This window comes from Alosa sapidissima, chromosome 4 (assembly GCF_018492685.1).
Source record: "Alosa sapidissima isolate fAloSap1 chromosome 4, fAloSap1.pri, whole genome shotgun sequence".
In the NCBI taxonomy this organism is placed as follows: domain Eukaryota; kingdom Metazoa; phylum Chordata; class Actinopteri; order Clupeiformes; family Clupeidae; genus Alosa; species Alosa sapidissima.
Genome location: NC_055960.1, coordinates 22,109,675 through 22,122,174, shown reverse-complemented (window position 1 = coordinate 22,122,174; position 12,500 = coordinate 22,109,675). Strand labels below are relative to the sequence as shown.

Below are 12,500 nucleotides of genomic sequence, written 5' to 3'. Positions count from 1 at the left end.
CTCGTCAGGCCGTGTATATCTACATGTGTGTGTGTGTGTGTGTGTGTGTGTAAAGTGGAGAGACGCAACCATAGACCACCCTCAGGGATGAGGCCACATGGATGCCTTTACCAGGTTCTCACGGTTTTGGAATATGTGAGTGTGTGTGTGTGCGCGCGCATGCATGTGTGTGTGTGTGTGTGTGTTTTTATATGGGGAGTCTCTCCATCATGACAAATCCAAGCCAGAAGTCCATGGCCTTGTTAACTGTAGAGACCTATTTTGGTGTGAGTTTAGTGCTAAGGTTTCCACTGATTGTCCATGTTTCCATACTCCATGTGTTTGGAAAGTCCTGCAAATAATAATGATCCCTGTCAACATAAGGAAGACCGCCCCCCTAAACCTTCCCACCAGCCTTTAGTATGGCTATGGGATTTTGCAGAGGCTTTTGCCCAAAGTACCCCAAAAGGTGCCATCGTCACTGTCTTGAGGATGCAAATGTACAAATGATTCCAGACTAATTCATTTGTAGTTGATCAAGCTCTTGGCTGTTCTCCAGAAAGCTGATTGACTTGTGTGTGTGTGTGTGGGGGGGGGGGGGGGGGGGGAATTGAGACAGTGGAATTATTGCTGAGGCTAAATCACTGACAGAAGCGCACACACGTACGCAGACACACCATTGTCAGTTTTGACAGCAGGCAGATGGTACACAAATTGCTAGGAGCATGCTGACGGTACGAGCGCAGGCACGAGTTGATGTGAGCAATTCCGCACTGAGATCGATTCATTTCTCTCATCTCCTCCCCTCTCTTCTCCTCTCATCTCCTCCCCTCTCTTCCTCCTTAGTCCTCTCCTCTCATCTCTTCCCCTCTCTTCTCCTCTCATCTCCTCCCCTCTCTTCTCCTCTCATCTCCTCCCCTCTCTTCCTCCTTAGTCCTCTCCTCTCATCTCCTCCCCTCTCTTCTCCTCTCATCTCCTCCTCTTTTCTCCTCTCATCTCCTCCTCTCTCTTCTCTCATCTCCTCTCCTCTCTTCTCATCTCCTCTTCTCTCATCTCCTCTCCTCTCATCTCCTCCCCTCTCTTCTCCTCTCATCTCCTCCTCTTTTCTCCTCTCATCTCCTCCTCTCTCTTCTCATCTCCTCTTCTCTCATCTCCTCTCCTCTCATCTCCTCTCCTCTCTTCTTCTCTCATCTCCTCTCCTCTCCTCTCCTCTCATCTCATCTCCTCTCCTCTCATCTCCTCTCCTCTCTTCTTCTCTCCTCTCATCTCCTCTCCTCTCCTCTCATCTCCTCTCTTCTCCTCTCATCTCCTCTCCTCTCCTCTCTTCTCCCCTCTATTCCTCCTCAGTCCTCCACTCTCTTCTGTCAAAAAGCGTATCTTGGTAATTGTGTTGCAACAGATGGGCCCATTTCTACATTTGCATCCAACAGCTGGCTGAGATTTAATTTTAAATGAGCGTTTAAGAAACTCCTCAGTCCTCACAGATACATTTTGGATGTCTCTTTGAGTTAGCTCGGTAAGTAAACGTCAAAAACATGATTGATTGGTGCTTCCTAATCAAGTTTGATTTCCAATAGCGACAGGGCTCAGGCATCTGACAGTTGTCAGGATTATTTATGGTTAAGCATAACCATACGCTTTATGAGAAACGCTTCCACAAAGCTTCCACACGTGTGTGTGTCTGTGTGTCTGTGTGTGTGTCTGTGTATGATGATTCTGACGGTGCATCACTCAATATTTATATACATTTCCACTAGTCTGCAGAAATTAGTGCAAGTGTAAGTGATGGGCAAAGTGTTTATGTGTAAGTAGTGGGAAGTGTGTGTGTGTGTGTGTGTGCGCGCAGCTTGTCTTTCATGAGTGAGAATGTGTGGGTGTATGAAACCCCCCCGCAACACACAGACACACATACACACACACTATACACTACACACCATGCAACAAACACTGCTACCAGTGCTCTCACTTACCTGCGCATTCCACTCTCCACAAAGTGCATCATATTTACTGCAGTATGGATACAGCTGAATAGACTGTATGCATCAGTCAGTGCTTGTGTTTTTAGAGTTTGTGTGTGTGTGTGTGTGTGTGTGTGTTTAGTGTAATCCCTAGCTCTGATGAGAATGGCGTGTTTGGTGAAACTGAAGATGAGTACTCTGCCTGCAGTGTGTCTGACTGATGGGGGTTTAATTAAGCCTGTGCATGTTCAGTGTGACAGCACGCAGACTCCGTCTTTCACACTCCCTCTCTCCACCCCTCCTTCTCTTTTTTCTCTCTCTCTCACTCCCTCTTTCTCACTCTCATCTCTCTTACACTCCTCTGTGTCTCTCCATCTCTCTCATTGGTTTTATTTATCCCCCCCCCTCTCTCTCTCTCTCTCTCTCTCTCTCTCTCTCTCGTTCTCTCACTCCCCCTTTCTCACTCTCACCTCTTACACTCCTCTGTGTCTCTCCATCTCTCATTGGTTTTCTTTATCATTTCTCTCCCTCTCTCTCTCTCTCTCTCTCTCTCTCTCTCTGTCTCTCTTTCTCTCTCTGGTTACTGTCTTTTGTGGAGGCCCCCTAGAAATAGCTGTATTAATCTTGCGCTGTTATGCCTGAGAGAAACGTTTAGCTTTCATTACCTCCCCCCCTCTCCTCTCCCTCATTAGTCTTGGCATTGGCGTGTGTGTGTGTGTGTGTGTGTGTGTGTGTGTGTGTGTGTTTGTGCTCCTGTTCCACGCAGTCAGGGATTTGATTATGGGATTTTCAGGATTTTCATTATTCTATTTTCTCACTGAGAGGGGAAGGTTGAGTGTTATGGGGAGGATTTCCAGGATGCCAGAACCACTCTGAGAGACCAGAGAGAGTAGAAGAAGTGGCAAGGGAATTGGAAAGGAAATGGATACGTTCACATCAAAGGCGCTCACACACATGCACACACACGCACGCACACACACACACACACTCACTCACTCACTCACATACATGCACGTACACACACATACACTCACATGCATGCACACACACACACACTCACTCACTCACTCACTCACTCACTCACATACATGCACATACACTCACATGCATGCACACACACACACTCACTCATATGGGGCAGCCGTGGCCCACTGGTTAGCACTCTGGACTTGTAACCGGAGGGTTGCCGGTTCGAGCCCCGACCAGTGGGCCGCGGCTGAAGTGCCCTTGAGCAAGGCACCTAACCCCTCACTGCTCCCCGAGCGCCGCCATTGTAGCAGGCAGCTCACTGCGCTGGGATTAGTGTGTGCTTCACCTCACTGTGTGTTCACTGTGTGCTGTTTGTGTTTCACTAATTCACCGATTGGGTTAAATGCAGAGACCAAATTTCCCTCACGGGATCAAAAAAGTATATATACTTATACTCACTCACTCACTCACACTCACTCGCATGCATGTACACACACACACATATACTAGTGCGTCTCAGTGTCCCATCACTGAGTAATCCCTCCTCAGTGCAGTTAGCCGGTGGAGTTGCGCTCCTCTAGACTTCGCTCTACTGGGGCTCTGCTGACCTGACCGCTAGCTGGGCCTTATGTACAGGCCAGAGGGGTGCATCAAAACGCATACAGTATTTGTGGCGAGGCTCACAAAACTCCTCCTTTGAGAAACCATGGTGTGTGGATTAGTAATGGCGATTGACAACGAGGACCGCCTGGGTTCCTTTGGACAGAACAATAGAGAGCCCAGTACTCAGGGCTCTAGAGTCAGAACCAAAGACATCTCTGTGTCCTAGACATTCAGTTTCTTCGGTTCAGTTCACTGTTCTCACCCACTCAGCAAAGAACCTTCTCTCAGAGCGCTTCTCACACTGCTGTAATGTGCCATAGTGTTTCATCACTATGCTTCACTGTCCCTCTTCAGTGGACTGTGTATTCAATGGGGGTTGCCACTGAGAGAGAGATAGTAAAATAGAATCGACACTCAGACTCTCAGCATTGCTTCAGTCCGTGTCAAGCCTTCTAGAGGACATGAGCTAATATGTGGGGTTAGCAGTGTATTCAATAGTGTTCTATAATATTCAGACTTGTGTATCCATTAGTGGGCGTAAGATACATACTGATTTGTGTCCCAAGCGAAAAGCATCATTGAGATTCAATGACCAAAGACAATGAATAATGTTTTATTGTCTCACTGAACAAGGGCAAACAACACTTGTGTCCACTCCAGCCTTTTTCAAGTATGTGGACAGTGGATCAAGCGCTAGTCTTGCAGCTCTAGGTCCCCACTGGCCCACTTAAGACTGGACTCTGGTGTGTGTGTGTGTGTGTGTGTGTTTGTGTTTGTGTGTCCATTCCAGCTCAGCACTGTCCCCTGAGGCTGCTGCAGTCCTTTAAAATGCTTGAAGCAGCTCGCTGAGGAGATTGCATTTTAGGCTTTCAATTAATACCTGAAGATAGGCCCACCTCTGTGTGTGTGTGTGTTTGTGTGTGTGTGTGTGAGTATGGGGTTTTGTGTCTGTGGAGGTTGGTTAGATTCTGTGTTTGTGTAGCTTCATGTGTGTGTGTGTGTGTGTGTGTGTGTGTGTGTGTGTGTGTGTGTGTGTGTGGGTTGCAGTGTAGAGTGTCACCAGGCAGTGGGTTTTGAAGCGCTTGGTCGGTAGTTCATGTGGTTCTGGTTGCAGTGCGTAGAGGAGGCCCTCTCAGGTGGAGCAGAGCTGCTTTTAGACAGAGTGTAGGAGGTGGGCCTGCAGCCTCAATACACATTACATAAAACATTTTGGAGAACAAAGACCATGAACAGTGTACGCGTAATGGGAACTGTGTGTGTGTGTGTGTGTGTGTGTGTGTGTGTGTGTGTGTGTCTGAAGTGCGTATTTATAGTCAAGTGGAATCCAGGGCTGTATTTATTTTCTCGCTCGTCATCCTCACGATTCTTGTTTAAAGCTGCCGACCTCCCATCCTTCAAGGCTCCTTTTACCCCCCTACCCAACCCAACCCAACCCCATATACGACTTCTACTCAGCTGGTGTGTAGAGTTTCCGTATGTGGACAGATTATTGGTAATGTCTGGTCTATTTGGGATGGACCCAGTACCCAAACAGTGCCCAGAGTGGCTAGCAGCAGTGGTTGTTGACTGGACCCATCTTACACCATGCTGGTTAATGTGCAGTGGTAGAATGCAGCGAATGGAACTCTTTACTAATGCTTCTGCTCATGGAAAGAGCAAAGATCAAACCAGTTGTTCTCATTTCTAATTTCACTCTCTCTGTGTGTGTGTGTCTGTGTGTGTGTGTGTGTGTGTGTGTTCGAGCGTAACCATGGAGTAATCATTAACACACACGCAAGCATAAATGCCAAATGTTTATGGGTAATGGTAGTAAATTATAAGCTCTAACGTGCACACATACACACAAACACATGGGCACACACACACACACACACACACACACACACACACACACACACACACACACACACTGATTTATGTCCACCGATGGCGTCTGAAACTCTGGTTCCAGTACGAGCGACAGTTTCCACTGTCTGGCCGAGAAGCAGTGGGGCTGGGGTCAGTAGGACGGCTATTCCTGCTCTCTCTCTCTCTCTCTCTCTCTCGCTCCCTCTCTCTGTCTCTCTCCCTCTCTCTGTCTCGGTGTAGCTCAGCCCCGGGTCCCAGGTATGGAAGAGGCAGACCCACTTCCATAGACATTTTTACGGGTGGCATGGACTACCACAGGCGTGGCAAAGTTCAATATAAAGTTGAAGTCTAGGATTATAACTCATTACACTTTATTTATTTGTATTTACTTAATTGTATTTCCCAAGGTAGCCCGAGAACAAAAAAATGCACAATATGACACAATAGGACACGTCTCGTCAAGTTCTACAACACTGGCCCAAAAAAACACAAGCCATAAAAAGGTGTCTGCGTCTGGTGTTGGTGCACTGTGCTGGGTCTGTGAATAGGAAACTAAACAAATTAACACTGATTCGCTACACAGAAAACAACATGGCATTAAGGGGTGAATAAGTGGGAAGAGAGGGGTCTATTTTTATATTATTTTGGGGCAGCCGTGGCCTACTGGTTAGCGCTTCGCTTGTAACTGGAGGGTTGCCGGTTCGAACCGCGCCGACCAGTAGGAACGGCTGAGGTGTCCTTGAGCAAGGCACCTAACCCCTCACTGTTCCTCAAGCGCCGCTGTAGCAGGCAGCTCACTGCGCCGGGATTAGCGTGTGCTTCACCTCACTGTGTGCTGAGTGTGTTTCACTAATTCACAGAGACCAAATTTCCCTCACGGGATCAAAGGAGTATATATACTTATTTGATTGGCTGTTGAGCTGGAATATCAGCAGCCTTGCACCAGGACTGCTTGTGTACTTAAGCCTCTGGCAGCAGTACAGGAGACTTCTTCAGTTCTTCTGATACCAAACTTGTGCATCTGTGCTCCTCAGTCTACCTCATTAATGGCGCTGGGGGAATGAAGGAAGATTTTTTTGTGTTTACCGATGCTAGTTGAGAAGGATGCATCGCTGCAAACAAACAGCGCTCCGGTCCCAGAATAGCTTCAGTGGGTTTGAGGACAGGGCCGGAGTGGACACGGATGTTCGGTACGCATGTCGCCCCTGGGGGGCAAACACTTACTGACCCCCACCGCTGAAGGGGTAATAAGGCCTCGTGGGGACATGAGTCAGCTGCAGTGGCCCCGACCGGGGCTAATTCAGGAGCCAGCCCTGGAAGTCTCCTCTCCTCTCTCTCTCTCTCTCTCTCTCTCTCTCTCTCTCTCGTCTCTCGTTATGGGGGCTGGCTGTAGTGGTGATTGGAAGGAGGGAAAGCTCATTACTGGCTGGAGTGTGTGTGCATCCCTTGCTTTCAGTCTCTTGCGTGTGCCGTGCTGCACTCCACTCCCTTTATCTTGCTCTCTTTTTATTCATCCATCCATCTTCACTCTCAATCCCTCTCTATCCCTTTCTCTCTACAACTCTCACTCTGTTTCTCTCTCTCTTTCTCTCTCCCTCTTTCTCACTTTCCTCTGTGTGTCTCTCTCTTTCCCCCCCCTCTCTCTCTCTCTCCCTCCCTCCCTCTCTTGCTCTCTCTTTCTTTCTCCCTCCCTCTCTTGCTCTCTCTATCTCTCTCTCTCTCGTGTCCAGAGAAGATTCAAAGTGGTCCTGGGCTGCTCTGGCCTGGCTCTGTGTTGGCATGAGGCAACACTGCGGACGATGGGACTTGTCCATCATGCAGTATTCAGGCTTCAGGCTGTGAAATATTCAGCACGACACACTGCTGACAAAGGGCCCAGTCTCCACACACACACACACACACACACACACACACACACACACACACACACACACACACACATGACAAACAAGTGAGAAAAAAAGAGGATGACGGTCCCCAGTCACACACACACACACACACTCAAATTAGTCTCCCATGTCAAGCCTTGTGGACTCCCTCACTAAGAATACGCTTATGCTTGCAAACCTGGTACAATGTGGTTCTTTAAAACTAGTAGATTTTCAACTTTATCCAAGTTTGTTTCCACCATGGATGCACTATTCAAGGTCTAAACTGACCCACTTAAGTTGAGGCAGCCTACTTTTTAAGGCAGTGCTTTTGAAGGTGTGTAAAAAGTGAAGCAGAAGTACACAATTTTTCCATTAGTTTCAAACCGCATATTTAAAGCATGCTATTTCTGGAAGGGTTCAAATTTGCTCTTGAATAGCTTTGGTTTCTAGATTTGGGGCTTAGGCTATACATACAAACATTATAATCATGCATCATAATCCACAATTATTGTAAAACAAATATAATTAATTAATTAGATTAAATTAAATTAAATAGCACATAGGCAACACATACAGTAACAAATAATCTTAACCTTCATAATTCTATAGGCTTGATTGCAACATACTTTTTGTGTAGTAAACAAGCCTTTGTAGTAAACAAACTTTTATTTCAAGACTTCTGAACTACCTTCAGCTAAGATAGTAGTGCCCAAATCGCACAAGCACTTTAGCCATGTTTTCAGTGTGTTTATAGGGAGGGAAAGTGAAAACCAGTGCCCCAAGTGGTTGCGTTCCTATCGAAGAGCAGCTCCAATGTTAAGTCCCATAGACCTATTTTTTTTTTAAAAATACTGTGAAGCCAAATCAGCGATCTTATCCACCAAAAATATTTTTCAGTGTCTATACAGTAATAATCTTCTAACTGTGAAAATGTCAGACCATATTTTGCCTTATTTAAAAATATCGAAATGGCTCCTTTTGTTTCAGAAACGAACTACAAAAAAGCCACGTGACTTTACCCTTTGACGTTACTCACGGTAGCATGGTTTGTTTATTAGCCTGGTTAGCATTGCCACTTAACACTTACTGCCAGCTCTTCATGTGAGTAGAAGCACAACACCAGTTATCCAGACATAAAGGTTATCACCACGCGGTTTACATCACCTTCCGTTATTACAAAGCCAGTTAAGCAAATTGCTGTATTGATCAGTTAGAGATTAAGCGCCCAAACCTGTGACGTCACATGCAACTGTAGTTTGTTATCACCATGTTACGACAAAAACTCAAAACAATTCAACTGATCCTAAAAATAAGGTATGACCACTTGAAGCAATAGAGGTGACCCCAGTGCCTAACATATGGAAGGCATTAAATTAAGATCCCAATGTGCACCGAGATATATTTTTTCTAAAAAAAAATCCCATCCCCTCCGCTAAACTCTAGGAACGCAACCACTAGATGGCGATGAGATTACTTTCCCTCCCTATAGAGAGAACTCCTAAACTGTGATACTGTATATACCTCACTGTTAGTTAAGCGTCCTGTAAGATGAGCTTGTGACTCGGACACAGCTAGGATGACACTGCTAGTTTTATTTACCGGGAGTTGCTTGTCAGGGTAAGGGAAATGTGTCTGCATTCTAACAGGGACATTAGAATGGAGCAGGTTAAAGTATCAGCGGTCCCAGCGCTAGTCTTAAGTGTGTGGTGGTGAGCAGTCTAGCAAGTAATGGCTGTCTGGTGGGTGCTACACATTAGTGGTGGTTAGTGAGGTTCCCCATTCACTGTAAATTGCTTTGGGTGGCTTGATGAAGTGCTAGCCTATATAAATGCTTGTTGTTGTTGTTGTTGTTGTTGTTGTTGTTGACTGAGCTACAGAAAAAAGCAAATACCGGGGGGGGGGGTATTTTCCGGACTACAAGTCACACTATTTTCCATAGTTTGTATAGTCAGGTGCAACTTATATATCAATATATATATATATATATATATATATATATATATATATATATATATATATATATATATATATATATATATATATAATTTAACATGTTTTTAAATGTTAGTCAGTATACCGTCTATCTACAGCCTCGAAAGGGCACTCTAGGCTTGTGGAATGAGATCGGGACTTTAGTGAACTTGCGACAGGTCAGACATTTCTGCTTTTGATAGCCTACCGGTATGACACTCCAAACGAAACACATGTCTCACAATAGAACGCACATAAGAAATAAAGGCTTGCCTCGAATACAAGCCTGCCCCAAATAAAGGCCTGTGCTTTGCGCAGCCTAAGTAAATAAAAGACCCCTGCCATAATTTGAGGATGTAGGCTATGATAGTCTGTCTCCTAAACATTCCTCACCCGTTATCCAGATATGTTATGTTCAAATTAAATTGAAACAATGCCTTCTAGTAGGCCTACTCATGGACTTATACTGTAGCTCTATTGGGAAGGACACGGCTCCATTTCTTTTTACGAGACACCCTGCTCACAAGAGCCATCTGGTGGTTGTTTGGGTTGTTGCAGCGTCGTTGCAGCTTCACTGGGGAAATACAAATTAAAGTTGCGTGGAATCACGCGTGAAGCCGGCCAATTTGAAGTAATGCCCACTGTACCACATCATCATTTTTGTTCTGTGAATCTTTTGTAAATTGCTTTACAATTACCGTGGGGCCCTCCTTGGCTGCCTTCGTTATCGCCTAGCTCGCCTCAGCTTGCCGCCATTCATTCCTTTGTCTTCATTAACATTCCCGGTAGAATTGTCGATCTTTTTGGCCTCTATGTGTCTAGTTACAAAGTCTGTCTGTTCTTGGATTTTGTGAAAAAAAATTCTAAATAGCGACCTATAGTCTGGTGCGACTTATATATTTTTCTTCTTCTTCATGACGCATTTTTTGAGTGACTTATAGTCCGAAAAATACAGTACTGATGTTTGTCAGTCAAAGTGCAGAGGTTATGTTTTACTGTCTGGTTAATCTGGACAAATCACATTAAGTGTTCAGTTAAATCTCTGAAATACAGAGGGAAAAAAAACAGACATCATACTCTACGTTTGAAACCAATAAGTTCATCTGCCGACTGTTATGTTACTGTTACGGACTGACTCCAGCTTTCACAGAGTAGAGACAGTGGCAAGTGAATTGCATCTCCAGCTTTTAAATGAGAGGCCATCAAACACGTAAACATTATGTGTTGATATTATGAAAAGCAACACATCAATTGGGGATGATGCTATTTAATGAATGTTTTTCATGGGTGAATTTGTTTCTATCATAAAGCCAGCCCGACCTGATTCTGTCACGTTAATTTACAACAGTGAGACCTCTGGAGTTTGGATTACACCTCGTTGCCTTGGTCACAGCGTTTTGTGTCAAATGGCATGTGCTCTGGTCTCGTGGACCACTTGTGTAGTTGGGTCAAATGCTCAGAAGTAGCGCAGAAGAGTCAGCACAAAACTCCTACGACAACAGCCCTGCTGTCATATAGCCTTGGCAGTTCTTTAGCGTTGGACAGCTTTGGCATGGACAGTGTACCCAGACACGCACTGTTAAAACACTGAGACATACCAATACAGACATAAGAGTACACACACTCACACACGCGTATACAGGCATGGGGAGTACACAACAATGGCAGACAAGACTACAGAGAACAAGGTTCTCAATTCTTAACCTTGCTAAGGTGTTAAGAGAGTGGGAGACTCCTCAATAGCATAAAGTAGCCATAAATGAGAGTTCACAAACACACACACACACACACACAGGCTTGAGCCACCACATAATTCACTGTGTTGGGCTTGGCAATAAAATAAGACTAGTGTGGTGGATTGAGCTGACGCTTGCATGAAATTAAAGAGCTCTTTTTACTGTACTGCCAGAAATCACAGCCATTTGTCTTTTTGTGCTGAGCCCCACACAAGACGCCCACACGATGATAACCCTAACCACACACACACACACACACACACACACACACACACACACACACACACACACACACACACACACACACACACGTTCAGTTTTACACATACCACCAGCACACATGCATGTACTGGGTGTACTCTCATCTCACACAATCACACACATGCATAGGTACTCCCCCACACACAGACAGTCTGTTATATCATCCTTAATCCCTCTACGCATACATCAGCTTTATCTGTGTGCTCCATAGATCTCAGAAAGTATATACACAAACACGTACATGGTGTAAAAAATGAAATCATTCTCATCAATTCAACAATGTGCATCAAAAGCAACCAGCATCTCTTTACTTTTGCGTTCCTAAAACACTATGCAACGGCCATATAGCTGTTGTGTGTTTGCCATCACTAATGCCCGCGACCGCTCATCAGTGTTGAATCAGCAGGAGCTGAGAAAAAAGCCTCTTTCCTCAGATGTGAAGTGCCAAATGTAAAGAGACCATTAGAGCTGTGGTGCATCAAATGACGCTACTGGCCGCAAGTTATATGTCACTTTTGTTTTCTGGCTTGGCATTCACAAATACACACGCACACACGCACATTGCTGTGAAAAAGAGTTGTGCCTTAGGACCTAAAGCGTGTGTGTCACTCTTTAGGGATACTAAAAAGCGTGTGTTAGCACTTGCATGGTGCCCCATCTCTTACACACACACACACACACACACACACACACACACACACACACACACACACACACAAATAAATAGCCAAACTTGTATATGCACACACACACTTAAAAAGATATGAAAACACACACACAGTGTGCTTTTACCGAGGGTTAGCAGAGGTACTAAGGGCTTGGAGGTTTATGTTCACAGTGTGTTCTTTCTGGCCTGTCGATCTCTTTCTGTCCCCTTGCACTCTCGCCCTTTTTCTTTCTCTCTGCTTTCCTCTGCTCTCACCCTCTTACTTTCTTTTCTTCTTTTACCCCATCTGCCCCCCCTTCCTTATTTTTGTGGTCCCTCGCTTCTCTCTCTTTCTCTCTCTCTCTCTCTCTCTCTCTCTCTCTCTCTCTCTCTCTCTCTCTCTCTCTCTCTCTCTCTCTCTCTCTCTCCTCTCCCTCCCTCTCTCCTGTCAGACCTTCCTGCAAATGTCCTGCATAACCATACCATCCTCTGGCAACAGTACCCTGGCCGTTGCACCCAGTATCTGTGCGGGCAAAGCTGGGGGCCCTTGTTGCCTGCCCAGACCCATATCCCCCATATGCAGGCAGGACGAAGCCCTCCAAGCCCCCCTGGGGTGTTTGCGCATACACAGAGATACATGTCTACAAACACACGCTTT

At 45.6% G+C, this 12,500-nt stretch overlaps 1 protein-coding gene across 6 annotated transcripts in view; it reads left to right on the top strand.

Moving 5' to 3' along the window:
• The window catches only part of kcnab2a (potassium voltage-gated channel subfamily A regulatory beta subunit 2a), a 135,812-nt gene that overhangs the window by 93,585 nt on the left and 29,727 nt on the right, over window positions 1-12,500 (top strand). The gene's annotated exons all lie outside the window — the stretch shown is intronic.